The sequence below is a fragment of the Capra hircus genome, chromosome 8 (genome assembly GCF_001704415.2).
Source record: "Capra hircus breed San Clemente chromosome 8, ASM170441v1, whole genome shotgun sequence".
Taxonomy (NCBI): domain Eukaryota; kingdom Metazoa; phylum Chordata; class Mammalia; order Artiodactyla; family Bovidae; genus Capra; species Capra hircus.
This window is the reverse complement of record NC_030815.1, coordinates 100,266,480-100,281,490: the sequence shown is the minus strand read 5'-3', so window position 1 is coordinate 100,281,490 and position 15,011 is coordinate 100,266,480. Positions and strand designations below refer to the sequence as shown.

The 15,011-nt window shown below is 45.1% G+C and overlaps 1 protein-coding gene and 1 long non-coding RNA gene across 5 annotated transcripts in view; one reads left to right on the top strand and one right to left on the bottom strand.

The window, feature by feature from the left end:
• LOC106502449 lies at positions 2,941 to 9,684 on the bottom strand. The gene is made up of 2 exons (XR_001296036.2): positions 9,603 to 9,684; positions 2,941 to 3,585 (listed from the first exon to the last, which is right to left on the bottom strand). It is a non-coding gene; the product is annotated as an uncharacterized LOC106502449 (long non-coding RNA).
• LPAR1 (lysophosphatidic acid receptor 1) overlaps positions 8,713 to 15,011 on the top strand; it is a 165,100-nt gene continuing 158,801 nt past the window's right edge. The window contains exon 1 of one of the 4 annotated variants that reach the window (XM_018052587.1): positions 8,713 to 9,839. The gene's annotated coding sequence lies outside the window, so the exon portion shown is untranslated. Of the gene's footprint in view, positions 9,840 to 10,435; positions 10,536 to 10,630; positions 10,668 to 10,766; positions 10,915 to 15,011 lie in introns of those variants that run through there. The other 3 variants (XM_018052585.1, XM_018052588.1, XM_018052586.1) reach the window with 3 other exon arrangements.

The following is a 15,011-nucleotide window of genomic DNA, read 5'->3' as shown; positions in this document are numbered from 1 at the left end:
AAGGCTAAGTACCAAAAAATTGACGCTTTGAACTGTGGTGTTGGAGAAGACTCTTGAGAGTCCTTTGGACTGCAAGGAGATCAAAGCAGTCAGTCTTAAAGGAAATCAGTAACTATTCATTGGAAGGACTGATGTTGAAACTGAAGCTCCAATACTTTGATCAACCTGATGCGAAAAGCTGACTCATTAGAAAAGACCCTGATGCTGGGAAAGATTGAAGGCAGGAGAATAAGAGGATGACAGAAGATGAGATGGTTGGATGGCATCACTGACTAAATGAACATGAGTCAGGCTCCAGGAAATGGTGAAGGACAGGGAAGCCTGGCATGCTGCAGTCCATGGGGTCGCAAAGAGTCAGTCACGACTGAGCAATTGAACAACTATGACCAGAGGTTCCGAGTTGGTCCATGCTATGTCTATACTTCAGGCTTTGATTTGGTCTCCTTTGCTGGCAGTGTGGACATTCAGAAGCAGCATTAGAGAGATCAGCTTTGGTAAGTGGGAGTCAATTCTGTCTTACTCACGCTTAGCCTCCCTCTAGCCATGGTGGCCACTTTATTCACGTGTCCTTGGTACTGCTGACAAAGGTTGGCTCAGCATTCCTGCTTGTGGAGATGAGCAGGAATTCCACCTTGCCCCTCTCCTTTACCAGTTGGAAGAATTATGGAAGGGAGAGGATCATGTTCATTCAAGTTCATCTTGGAATAGATTATGATACTCAATGTAATTCACTCTTGTCAAAACCTATCCCTAATGGGTCAGATCTATGACCTCTTAGTGTAAATTCCTACAAGTCAGTTCAGATCTCTCTCTGGGAAGAAGTCCAGTTGTTATTGCTGTTCATTGTTTAGAAACTTAAGCTCTCAGAAACAGATTTTTAGATAACTTTTCAGAGATATTTTTTCTAGATATTGTCTCAGAAATTGGAGATAAATTAACCTCATCAGCAAATTATATCAAGGCTCAATTGCTATTACTTCCTTCCTCCTGATCATACTGCATCTTCCCAGGGGTTTTTAAAGTATCCTGTGTTACTGTTTCAACTGCGCACCCACCTACCCCCAACCTTTGTGCCTCTGTATTCTGCATATTAGCAGTGACCTCTGTGAGGTCATGTCTTACCTGTAGAGCAGTCCTCCCAAGGTTGTGGCCATATTTTATATCAAGTTAATTCCTGTTCTAGATTTGTAATCTTCCTATGGTGCAGATACAGGGTGGCTAAAGGTTCTTAGCAATCATGAATAAGATTTCCTACCTTGAAATCCTAACCCTCAGCACCTCAGAATGTGACTGTATTTGGAGGCAGGGTCATTAAAGAGGTAATTAAGGTAAAATGAGGTCATGAGGGTGGACGCTAGCCCAATAGGACTGGATTTATAAGAGGAGATTAGGGCACAGATACACGCAGACTGAGGGAGACCAAGTAAAGACATCTGGAGAAAAATCACCATCTGCAGGCCTAGGACAGAGGCCTGAGAGGAAAGAACCCTTGATCTTGGATTCTATCCTTTAGATCAGTGGGAAATGAACTTCTGTTGTTTAAACTACCCAGTCTGTAGTACTTTGTAATGGCAGCCCTCTGTTCTCAGGATACACAGACCTCTCTCTGTTGCTCTCACACTCCAAGAGTATTGTTTCTCCTTCAGGTCTATACATGCTGTTTATGCCTGTAAATCCTCATCTGCGAGGTTAGGTTTTTCTATAAAGATTTTTGGTTTTTCTATTTTCTCTTTTGTTACATAGTTTCCTGAGCAATGAGCACAGAACATACGGCTATTCAACAGTGAGAGAAGGAAAGTGGAAATACAGGAAGAAGAAAATATAGAATAAAAATCTCAAAGTTTTGGTCACATTTGGTCAATTGTTTGGTCATATAATTATTATATTCACTAAAGCCAGAAGATACATGCTATTAATTATATATTTTATGGTTACATAAAATTAGAATAGTAGCCATGGAAAATCACAGGCTTCATACATAGGAATAATCTACTTATTATTTAAAAACTTTTAAAATTGAACTACAGTTGATTTACACTGTTGTGTAAGATACTGGTATATACTGCTGCTGCTGCTGCTAAGTCGCTTCAGTCATGTCCGACTCTGTGCGACCCCATAGACGGCAGCCCACCAGGCTCCTCCGTCTCTGGGATTTTCCAGGCAGGAACACTGGAGTGGGTTGCCATTTCCCTCTCCAGTGCATGAAAGTGAAAGTGAAGTTGCTCAGTCATGTCCAACTCTTAGCAGCCCCACGGACTGCAGCCTTCCAGCCTCCTCTGTCCGTGGGATTTTCCAGGTGAGAGTACTGGAGTGGGTTGCCATTGCTTTCTCCTACTGGTGTATACTAGTGATTCAATTATATATATACATATCTTTTTAATTATAGGTTATTATCAGATATTGAATATAGTTCTCTGTGCTATATAGTAGGAACTTATAATTTATCCTGACTTGTTTATTATAAAGTTAATTTTTCTTAGGACATGTGTATAGTATATCTCAGTTTTATATAGGAGTACAATCATTCTCTAGGATGTCATAGTGTTTATATATGTTCATTTACAACAGTAGCCCCCAGAGGATGTATGTGGTGGCTAAGTATTATTCCATAATAGTTTGCCTTAGAAAATACCATTGTATGGATATATCCAGATAATTATACTTGTGTTTTAAAGTATATTATTTGGGTATAATTTACAAATAATCAGTTGCATCAACATTAAATGTTCAGCTCAATGAGTTTGTACACTTAGTACACTCATGTTACCACCACACAAAGCAAGATATAGGATAGTTCTCCTACCCCAGGAAATTTCCTCGTGTGCCTTTTCTGTCAATCCCCAGTCCCTTGGCAACCATTGTTCTGTTTCAGACATCACAGATGAGTTTTACCTGGTCAGGAACTTCATAGAAATGAAATCGTATAGCATGCACTGTTATGGATCTGTCTAATTTTGTTCAGCATGTTTTAGAGATTCATCCATATTGTTGTGTATATCAGGAGTCTGGTCCTGATACTGCTGACTAGTCTTCCGTTAATGACCATAGTTATCATTTAATCTGTGGAATTTACTCTGCCTCTTCTTCTGGCAGAGTAAATGTTGTCAGAGAAGTCAGGGGAATTGGCAGAGGCATTCAGTTCAATGTAATCAGTGCTTTGAGGTAGAGTTTGTAGAAAGAGTTTGTACATTAGAGTTTGTAACATCTCTAATGTGCCCATTTCTGACAAACGCCCACTCCAGAGGGCAGGTCATCAGAAATCTCTCCTTTTCTCAGATCAAGCCACAATCTAGGTTACAGGGTATCACTGAACCCCTGAGATTAGAGTCAAAATGTCTATGTATATATATATGTATTTATAATATACATATATGTATATAAGTTAAGCCAAGATTCCCAAATATAGTGGCTCAAAGAACAAAAAATTTCTTTTTCATATGAAAATCCAGAGAGATGTTCACGTTTGTAGAGAGGCTCCATGTGGACATACAAGCATCAGGAGTTTGGCTGCCTGCCATCTTTGATTGGTGGCTTCCAAGGTTGGCGTGAGCATCACCATCCTCATCAACAGAAAGGACAGAGAACCTGAGGGAACACCCATAAGAAGGGTCTTTGGTAATCCTAGAATCGACAGAAGTCACTTTTGCTCAAGTTCTACAGGAGATAACTCAGGTCAGGTCAGTTCAGTTCAGTCACTCAGTCGTGTCCGACTCTTGGCGACCCCATGAATTGCAGCACGCCAGGCCTCCCTGTCCATCACCAACTCTGGGAGTTCACTCAGACTCGCATCCATTGAGTCAGTGATGCCATCCAGCCATCTCATCCTCTGTCGTCCCCTTCTCCTCCTGCCCCCAATCCCTCCCAGCATCAGAGTCTTTTCCAGTGAGTCAACTCTTCGCATGAGGTGGCCAAAGTACTGGAACTTCAGCTTTAGCATCATTCCTTCCAAAGAAATCCCAGGATTGATCTCCTTCAGAATGGACTGGTTGGATCTCCTTTCAGTCCAAGGGACTCTCAAGAGTCTTCTCCAACACCACAGTTCAAATGCATCAATTCTTCGGCGCTCAGCCGTCTTCACAGTTCAACTCTCACATCCATACATGACTACTGGAAAAACCATAGCCTTGACTAGACGGACCTAAGTCGGCAAAGTAATGTCTCTGCTTTTGAATATACTATCTAGGTTGGTCATAACTTTTCTTCCAAGGAGTAAGCGTGTTTTAATGTCATGGCTGCAGTCACCATCTGCAGTGATTTTTGGAGGCCAAAAAAATAAAGTCTGACACTGTTTCCACTGTTTCTCCATCTATTTCCCATGAAGTGATGGGACTGGATGCCATGATCTTCGTTTTCTGAATGTTGAGTTTAAGCCAACTTTTTCACTCTACTCAGGTATGTGGGCTTAATTTAACTGCAAAAGAGGCTGGAAATTGAATCTAGTGGGTGTCCTAAAAGGCAAGAATGGATATGGTAGTTGCCTCTGTTACAATGTGTACTGTTGTTGTTCAGTTGTTAAGCTGTGTCCACCTCTTTGTGACCCCACAGACTGCAGCATGCCAGACTTCCCTGTCCTCCATTATCTCCCAAATTTGCTTAAGGTCATGTCCATTGAGTCAGTGATGCCATCTGACCATCTCATCCTCTGTCACCCCCTTCTCCTCCTGCCCTCAATCTTTCCCAGCAACAGTCTTTTCCAATAAGTCGGCTCTTCGCATCAAGTGACCAAAGTATTGGAGCTTCAGCTACAGCATCAGCCCTTTCAAATGATTATTCAGGGTTGATTTCCTTTAGGATTGACTGGTTGGATCTCCTTGCAGTTCAAGGGACTCTCAAGAGTCTTCTCTAGGACCACAGTTCAAAAGCATCAGTTCTTTGGTGCTCAGCCTTTTATATGGTCCAACTCTCACATCCATACATGACTATTCGAGAAACCATAGCTTTGACTATATGGACCTTCGTTGGCAAGTGATGTCTTTGCTTTTTAGTACGCTGTCTAGGTTTGTCATAGTTTTCCTTCCAAAAAATCAATCATCTTTTTAATTTCATGGCTCCTGTCACCATCCACAGTGATTTTTGGAGCCCAAGAAAATAAAGTCTTTCATTGTTTCCATTTTTTTCCCCATTTATTTACCATGACGTGATGGCAAAAATATAATTATAATCTTAATCATCGTCTTGTTTCTTTTCTCTTTTTTCCCACTATCAGTCTACTGTGTGTGTGTGCTAAGTCGCGTGAGTCGTGTCTGACTCTGCAACCCTATGGACTGCCGCCTGCCAGGCTCCTCTGTCCATGGGATTCTCCAGGCCAGAATGCTGGAATGCCATGCCAGGCTAGCCATGCCCTCCACCAGGGGATCTTCCTGACCCAGGGATCGAACCCGTGTCTCTTACATCTCTTGCATTGGCAGGCAGATTATACCAGTGGTGCCATCTATAAATCCACTAATTTTATTACTGCTTTATAGAACTAACTTTTTGTTTTGTGATGCTTTGTAGGTTTTTTTTTTTTTAATATTTAGGTCTATTTTTAGCTCTAAAATTATATATATAATACACACATATATTTTCTTCTTTATCCCTCCCCACGCCCAACCACCACATCATTTTAGATCAAAAGCTTTTAATTTGGGTGAAGGAGACTACAAGAAAAAGATTGTTTGGCCTTGATCTATTTCAGACATTACCCAGATTATTCATGCAGAAAGAGGTGATAAGAAAATGGTACGCAGAGAGTCGCTCTGTTTAGGGCTCTCATTTCACTGCAGTCTGGTCCTAATGCAGGGCTGCTGCACACACAAGCCCACCTCCTATTCCCCATTCCTAGAGTCTCCTGATGTTGCTACTACCCTGAAGAGTTTTATTATTGTTACTACACTTGGCTGCCTCACCCTCCTCTGCCACTGGCCTTTTCAAATAGAAAGGTTTCCAAAGGAGAATGATTTCTTTCTGGTCAAGGGGAAAAACACCAGAGAGGCATAAATATACCATTTTAAAAAGGAAGAAACCTCTGTCTGAGAGGCACCTGAAAACCTTTCCCAAGCAGGCTGAATTCTCTCAGGGTATTGTTTCACCAGAATATACTTTCTACGTTCACAGACTGGAGGGAAAGTTTCCAACAGATCTTTTTTGCTGATAGTTTTGATTATTCTCCAGCAAAAAAATTTCAAAGGCTTTTTGCCAGATGGAAGAAATGTGGGGAGGCAGAGGGAAGTGGCATGATAGTAGCCCCTTCTGAACAAATAACAGAGCCCAAAGTAGTGACAGCCAGTATTTCAGTCCTAAATGCTTTGCAAATTATAGTCCTTGGACCACTAGATAACAGCAATAACCTGACAGAATCTACTGTTATCCTTTAAGATATTAACATAAACTGTACTGGAAGTATTCCCCACTCAGATTCTCTTCATTTTGCTAAAAATATTTTTTTCTCATGTTTGACAGCACCACTGTCTTTGGGTCTCTGACTCTGCTGAAGTCATTTGAAGAAACAGATCTAGAGAAACATTGCTTGGCAGAGGATAAGAGAGAAAGGTTAGGACCGAAAGCATTAAGTTGCCTATCCAAGAAAGGGAATCAGTTTGAATGGCAAGAGGGCCGCAGAAAGATAAAAACATTAAAGAGAGTATAATCAAGATATCCTTCTGCATCTCTGTTGAAATCACATCACCTACTTATGTGTCTGAAGTCTGTTCAAATATATTATCTTACTTTGATAAAGGCAGCTTGGAACCCAATAAAGTAGACTGAATTAGTATTATCATCCCATTTTACAGATGAGAAAACTGACTTGTTTGGAATATAATACTTATTTTGATGGATTAATCTCTGTAATGAACTGGATTCTATATTGGATTTCATTTTCTCTCTCTGTTTACACATGGGCATACAACCTAGAGTTGATTTTAAAGTTACTGAATGAAACCTGGGTGCAGAGCAGTCTCATTCAGGCAGGCCTACACATGCCAGGGAGATAAGCCTGTCCAGGCTGACCTTGTACTTTGCTTATTGATTTTAGGCCACAGTAGGACAGTAGGCCAATAAACAGGAAATAAAAATTCTTCAGGCGAATAAATTGGAACTTTTATATACTCATCTTGTGTGGACAGAATTCCTCATTTGATGTTAGAAAGGACCAGAGAGCAGTTTGGTCAGTTAATATGTAGGCAAAAAAAGCAGCAGCCATATTCCTGAAATAAATATGTTGGAGGTGAAGTTAAATATATATATATTGGAAAAAATAAATAAATAAATATATTGGAAACATTCAAGCTGAGGGCTCAACAAGAAACTCACTCACACTTTACCTTTGATTTATGAGGAAGGCCTAAACATAGAAATAATTAACTTGTAAATTAATTAAATGATTATTTGATACTATTTACTGAAATATCAATAGCCTCAGATATGCAGATGACACCACCCTTATGGCAGAAAGTGAAGAGGAACTAAAAAGCCTCTTGATGAAGGTGAAAGAGGAGAGTGAAAAAGTTGGCTTAAAGCTCAACATTCACATAACGAAGATCATGGCATCTGGTCCCATCACTTCATGGGAAATAGATGGGGAAACAGTGGAAACAGTGTCAGACTTTATTTTGGGGGGCTTCAAAATCATGGCAGATGGTGACTGCAGCCATGAAATTAAAAGACACTTACTCCTTGGAAGGAAAGTTATGACCAACCTAGATAGCATATTCAAAAGCAGAGACATTACTTTGCCAACAAAGGTCAGTCTAGTCAAGGCTATGGTTTTTCCAGTGGTCTTGTATGGATGTGAAAGTTGGACTGTGAAGAAAGCTGAGCACCAAAGAATTGATGCTTTTGAACTGTGGTGTTGGGGAAGATTCTTGAGAGTCCCTTGGACTGCAAGGAGATCCAACCAGTCCATTCTAAAGATCAGTCCTGGGTGTTCATTGGAAGGACTGATGCTAAAGCTGAAACTCCAATACTTTGGCCACCTCATGTGAAGAGTTGACTCACTGGAAAAGACTCTGATGCTGGGAGGGATTGCGGGCAGGAGGAGAAGGGGACGACAGGATGAGATGGCTGGATGGCATCACGGACTCTAAGGACAAGAGTTTGGGTGAACTCTGGGAGTTGGTGATGGACAGGAAGGCTTGGCCTGCTGCAATTCATGGGGTCACAAAGAGTCAGACACGACTGAGCGACTCAACTAACTGAACTGCTATAATTAATATAAATATTTTTAATAAAATTCAATAAAAATTTAAAGTATTCTTTTCACTACATATAGAGGTTTTAGTATTGAGAAACCCAACAGTAAATACTGAGTGTGTAGTAGAAATAAAAATTAGCTAAGTGAGTTTTCTGAGTTGGTAGAGCTATAGTTGAAAACAAAAGTCCTTTTCAAGTATATTCTTTCTTTTCTTACCAATATATACTTTGTATTATACTTAGATTATGTAGTGGATATTTTCTTATTCTTCCTGGTGTATTAGAATTTAAGATCAGCTCTCATTGTCACAGTGTGATAAGAGTTTTTATATACTTTCTGCATGCTGTAAATGAACATACTAGCACTGTGCATGTATTAAAATCTAATTTTTCACATTATCTATTATAAAAGAAATTATAAATTGGTAGGAAAGGGGAGATGGAGAAGGAAATGGCAACCCACTCCAGGGTTCTTTCCTGGAGAATCCCAGGGACAGGGGAGCCTGGTGGGCTGTCGTCTATGGGGTTGCACAGAATTGGGGACGACTGAAGCGACTTAGCAGCAGCAGCAGCAGGAAAGGGGAGAAGGCAGTCATTTAAGCTGATTTTTTAACAAACGGGATTTGATACATTGTTTGAAAAAGGAAACAGCCTCAGATAGTAATTGAGGAGCAGTCAGGTTTTTAGCCTTGAGCATCCTGTGAAAACCACGAGACCAACTCACCCAAGGTTCTCAGCAGTCGCTTGTGGGAGATGGTCACGTTCTCTTCGAAAGTATACCAAGAAATCTTCCCCTCCCCACTCGCTGCGGTTCCCAGTGACCTCTCTTTTCTGCAAAGCCTTAGGTTACCGAGTGACCGGCATCAGCGCAGCCCTCCCTCGCGGTTCTGCCTTTCTTTCTTACAGGTAGTTGGATCAGTCCTGCCAAAGTTCCTACCATACCGCTGGCGTGGCCCCCACGTGCCATTTCAGGCCAGAGTGCAGTGTTTACTTGTAAGCAGCTACTTTTGTTGTGCAGCGCCTTTAGCAGTGAAGCCAGAGGCAGACTGCCAACACTCCTAAAAGCCAGGGGTGGTAGGTGGTAGGTGGCGCGGCAGGAGAGCCCTCGCGTCCTCCCTGTGGCCGCCCCCTCCGTGGACTGGGAGGTGTTCAGAACCTGGGCGAGTCTCTCCGGCTGCCTCTTTCCGGAGAAGGATCCCCAGGCCTTAGTCCCGCACCGCTCCCGCCCACACCTTCAGGTGTGTATTCCCCGCCCTTAATTACTCTTCTAAAATTGATAGTTTGCACTTCTTGGCGAAGTGCAAGTGCAAACTGGGAAAGCGGAAGAGAAATGTATAATCATGGACATGGAGAACTAGGGGCGCACAGTCACACTTGCTTTAGTCTGCAGACCCAGTCAGTCGCAAACTCAGAAATGGAAACGTGTGCACCTTTCGGGCAGCAAAGTTGACTCCGCGTTCTTCGCAGCCTCGAGTTAAAAGCTGCGCTGGGAGAGCTGTGCCTGCTGGAAAGTTTGGACACGAACTACGCGAGAGCCCAGACGTTAGGGTTTCCGCGGGCCCAGCGATGTCTTCCAGAGCTTTTCAAGTGGGAAGAAAAGAGCGACAAAATGAAAATGCAACGTGTGGGGGTGGCCACCCGAGTCCCGCAAGCTGCCGGTCTCAGAGGTGAGCGCGGGAGCGGGTGCGGGGTGGGGAGCTGGAGTTGGAGGCCCGAGGGTCTCGGGCCGCGGGTGGGTTCTCTCCGGGTGGGGGGCGCTGGGAAGATGATGAATGGGAGGCTTGAGCTACCTTCCGCCCCCGCCCTGCAGACGGGGCTGGAAGTCCAACTAAATGGGGGAGGAGGAGCGCCGAGGGTCGGGGCTCGGGGGGCGTCGCGCCAGGTAAGGGAATGAGCCAGGGGGAGGGAGTCAGGAGGTGCAGGACTTGCTGACTTGTGCTACGTGGAGCCAGCAGAAAAGAAGGAGGCGGAGGAAGAAGGCGGCCGGCGTCGGCGCGGCTCCCGTGGCCCTCCCTCGGCGCCCCCTCCCCCGCCGCCCCTGCCAGCGCGCCAAAGCCGGAGCACTCCGGGCGGAGCGGCGGCAGACGCTCCCCGAGCCGCGACGCCCCTGTCCCCCAGCGGAGCCCGCCCGGGTGTCGGGCGGCCAGGGTCCCCCCGCTGCTGAGCCCTTCCCGGCCTCCCGGCCGCGCTCGGGACCCCGGCGGGGTGGGCGCAGGGGGCGGCCCCGCTCCGGGCGACGGCCGAGGGGCGGGCGGAGGGCCGGGCTCGGCGGGCCGCGGGGCGGGGGCTGCGGGGATTGACCGCGCAGCCTGAGGCCAGCCTGGGGGCGGCGGGAGCCGGACGCGAGGCGGCGGCGGGCGCAGGTAAAGGCGCGGGCGCGGCGCGGGAAGACGGTACCCTCTGAGCGCCGAGCCTGCGGCCGCCGGGTCCCTTCCGCGGCCAAAGGGCGCCCCGGGATCGCGCTTCCCGGCAGCAGACGCGCTTTGTGGCTGTGGGTGCGTGTGTTTGTGTGTGTGTGTGTGTGTGTGTGTATACGCGCGCGCCTGTGCCGGGTGTGGGTGCGTGTCTATGCCCGCGGGCCAGCCTGTAGGAGCGAGGCGCTGCCGGCCTCCCCAACCAATTGACCGAGCCCCGGGAGAGCAGTTGCGGCAGCCGCCCGGGGTCCCCGCCCTCCGGTCCCCAGCGCGCTCCGGGGCCCACGCTGTGCGCTGTGCCTGCGATCGGGACCCGCCCAAGTGACACGTAGGTGGTCCCCGCTTACCTGGGACTGGGTGGGGGCACAAGAAGGCAGGCGGGGGGCGCTCTACGTCCTCCCCAAGCAGTGTCCGGGTGGCCTTGGGCCGCCGGGGGTCCTCGCGCCCCGCAGCGCCGGGCTCCCGCACCACTTGCTTCTCACCCCCACTCAGCCGTCTCCCGGCTGAGGACTTTAAGCGTAAGTTTCTGCTCACCCGCCTAATAAACACGTTTATCAAGTAACTGGGAAGTCTAAAGCAAGGGAGGGACCTGGCTTTGAGTTGGTGGTTTTGAAATCGACGGGCTACTTGTGTGTGTGTGTGTGTGTGTGTGAGTGTAGGACGAGTTTGTTGTGAATGGATTTACCATTTATTCTGGTTTTCTTTGCTGCCATTTGGACTTCGATGTGTAAGAATGACGGTATCGAGGACTTGCTGCTGCCTTCACTCTGGGGCCTGAGATTCCTGCTCTCTGCTGCTACTTCTCTTTCTTTTCCTTTTTGTTGAAATCTATGGAGTTTTTGTAAACGTGGGTTTCCAGTGAGCGCTGGCTTGTTAAAGTTTCACTGTGAACGCGTTGTTTTCTATTGGAATAAACACATATTTACAAACATGAATCTTGAAACAGGTAACTGCAGTTAGGAGAGCAAAATCCTCTATTCCTTCAGGCTTTAACAGTCCAAGTTTTTCACCTATTTGCTTAAGTGTCATTTGCCCAGCCTACGTATAACCGTGAAGCGGGAGGTCTGTGATTCAAAGCTTTCAATTCCAGTTATGGAGAGACTGCACTGGGAAACCTGCAAAGTTCCTTCTCCTAAGAAACTATTCCTTTGACAGATAGAGAGTAGTAAAGCCCCAAGGAAAAAGGGTGTGTACTGGAGTTATGCTTATTTGGACGGAACTAAATTGTGTTAACACACATATGTCATCCGGTTGTTTCTGCCCTTGATTCTCCAATTCAAGGAGACTGGAGAATATTTGTCCCCAAAGCAAAATTGTGAATAACGATTACCATTATTAAGACTGCGTTTTTCTTGATATGGTTTAATCTGAGGATAAAGAAGCCAAGTAGCCAGAGAAAGAAGTAGTGTGTGGCAGGGTCAGGCTGAAGGACCAGCAGGAGGACTGGGTTATCACAATGAGCCACAGGCACACCACGCCCCCTAGCGGTGCGACCTTAGCCAGTTGGGTAAACTAGTCCTCCCTTGCCCGGGTCCTCATCTGGAAAATGGAAGGAAGGGTTTGATCATCTTTGCTGTTCCTTCCAGCTCCTTGCGATAACTAGAAACTGGAGGGTGGTTATCCCATGTTAGAACAGTAGGAAGTGAGTAAAGGAGAGAATAGACCGTTAGTCTGGGAGGTACGGGGGAGGGCAAGCAGGCTGAGAAGGTGTAAGAAAGCCAGCAGTGGGAGATGCCAGGAGGGGGAAAAAACAGCTAGGAGTTGATTTTTCCTCTGTTTTCAGTTTTCCTCATCCACAAGGACATCAGTAGTACCTGTTCCCTTCCCACTCCAGTCTTCTATTACCCATTTTATTTAAAGTGGCTGAGCCTACTTAACCGTAAAATTGACCTGGAGTCCCTAGTCTGACCTGACCAATTTACCATTTGCATCGTTGTCTGGAGATGAGTGGTAGCACCCAGCTCTATGCACTCAGTGGATCTCAGAATCCCTGCAAGTGATGGGGAAAGATATCAGACATGGGGATGTAAGTGGCCACGCTTTTCAACACCTGCTGTTTAAAACATCTATTTTTATTTGAAGCTAACCTTTTCTGAAAAGGAGTTTAAGAAAAAAAGACTTTACCATAAACTTTGCAAATTTTTACTGAATCTATTCTGTTAAGACCTACTGAAAAATTCAAAGAAAGTAAAACTTTCACTTGGTAAGCCTTTTTGATACGAAATGGCGGTCAGTCTGAAGTTCATGATTTTTAGGCCCAAGAATCTTATTTCAGATGCTCAGTCAGGGAAGCTGCAACCTGTGTGGAGTATATGGTGTCATTTTCACTGGGAAGCTTGAAGTGTCCAGCAAATAAAGACCTGAATTTTGTTTGAGGTCACGATTTTATTATCTGGGCTTGATGTGTGGCCTGTTTTCCTTCTCTTTCTTTGTTTTTGGTGCCCGTACGTATACACATTTGAGAGACATGATCTATTTTAAGTGAAGTGTGATACCGTAAAACTTGGTTTAAAGTCTGAAAGCTTGCTCTGGCCTTGCTAACTCAGCATCTTGTTTGGTTTCTAATTTTTACATATCACGTTACCTTCCCAATCCGTAGCATGTTATTTAACTATGTCATGGAGAGCTATTATGGATGCCTTGGAGAGTTGGGAGAAAAGGAGGATATTTTAATTGAATAAGTAGTTACTGAATTCCTTTGACAGTGGCAGAGACAAGGATGAGAAAAAGGCTCTAGAAGAGCTGCAGTACAGAGGGGAAAAATACAGCCAACTTCCAGTATATAGCAGCTGGGTTGCATAACTAGGTGGCAGCTGTAGAGTCCAAGAACCTTGGCATGCTAGGGAAGGGAGAACTGAATTCTGGCTCTGGGAAAGACTTCACAGAGGAGCTTGAAGATGAAAATGATGTGTCTCTTAAAAGATGAATGGTGGACTGTGAACTTGTTGGAATCTGGAGTTAATGAGGCTGGAGAGGGACAAGGTGATAAATTGTGGGGGATCTTGGATATTATTTTAAGGAATTGTGCTACCTAGGGATGTGGAGGGGCATGTGTGATTTTAATCCTATGATGCAGGAAGACACTGAGTCACAAATCCTGGGCGTAGAGAGGGCTGAAATGATTGAGAGGTGCCTGGGCCCCGATTCCATTACATTCCTTTGTAAAACTCAACGGCAAGTGAGTTTTAGGGCACTGCTGCCAGCTTATGCAGATTATATAAAGGTTACAGATTGCCCCCAAATTGACAGTGCTCCTTTGAGAGATTTAATATAGTGAAAATTAATGATGTTTTTGTGTTACACCTGGACATTGTGAGGCACTTGAAGCACGTGGTTTAAAATTGCAGAGCTGACCAAGAAAGCCTTTTGTTTCCTTTTGTTTTTGTTTAGGGAGGGGCCTGCTAGTTAATACTAATTTAAACATGACTAAGGCAAATGACATTCTCAACCCTGTTTATGTAATACATAGGGTTTAACCACAGTAGTTGAATATTTGTAGCACAGAAGAGAATTATTATTAGTTTAAAAATGGTGTTGACACCGTTGTAAAAGGTCAGGGTTAAGGGGAGAGGAGAAACACTGTTGCTGTTACCTTGAGGACTGACACAGGCCCCATAGAGGCTTTATTAATTTAACCTCCAATGGAAGGAGCTTGACCAGTTCAGTGAAAGTGAGTCGCTCAGTCATGTCCGACTCTTTGCGATCCCTGTATAGTCATGGATTCTCCAGGCCAGAATACTGGAGTGGGTAGCCTTTCCCTTCCCCAGGGGATCTTCCCAACCCAGGGATCAAACCCAGGTCTTCCGCATTGCAGGCGGATTCTTTACCAGCTGAGCTACAAGGGAAACCTTGACCAGTTCTGTAGATGAATACTTAAGGACCTTCTTTCTAGTCATCTAGAAAGAAGTCATTTTTTTTTTTTCGGTTTGTTTTTTCCCACAAATCTCTAGAGCTGACGTGTGTAGCTCAATATCTCTAGACAGGAAGAATCTCTGTGGGCTTCTTTTGGGAGAGACTTCCAGCAAGGTGGCTCAGATGGTAAAGCATCTGCCTACAATGCGGGAGACCCAGGTTCAATCCCTGGGTTGGGAAGATTCTCTGGAGAAGGAAATGGCAACCCACTCCAGTACTCTTGCCTGGAAAATCCCATGGACGAAGGAGGCTAGAGTCCATCGGGTCGCAAAGAGTCGGACAGGACTGAGCTACTTCACTTCATGTCACTTTCAGCAACTCTGGAGGTTTCCTCTCATGTCCCAGTACCTCCTGTCAAAGGTGGGAGTGGGTAGCCTTTCAGCTGCATGTCCAGGGTGGAACTGACTGGAGTTATTCTTCTAATTGCCTTTGAATCTGGGGGTGCTGGGCCAATAAGGAGAAAGATGATGAAATATTTGGCCAGTTGCTTTGTACCATCTTCTGAATTCAGTT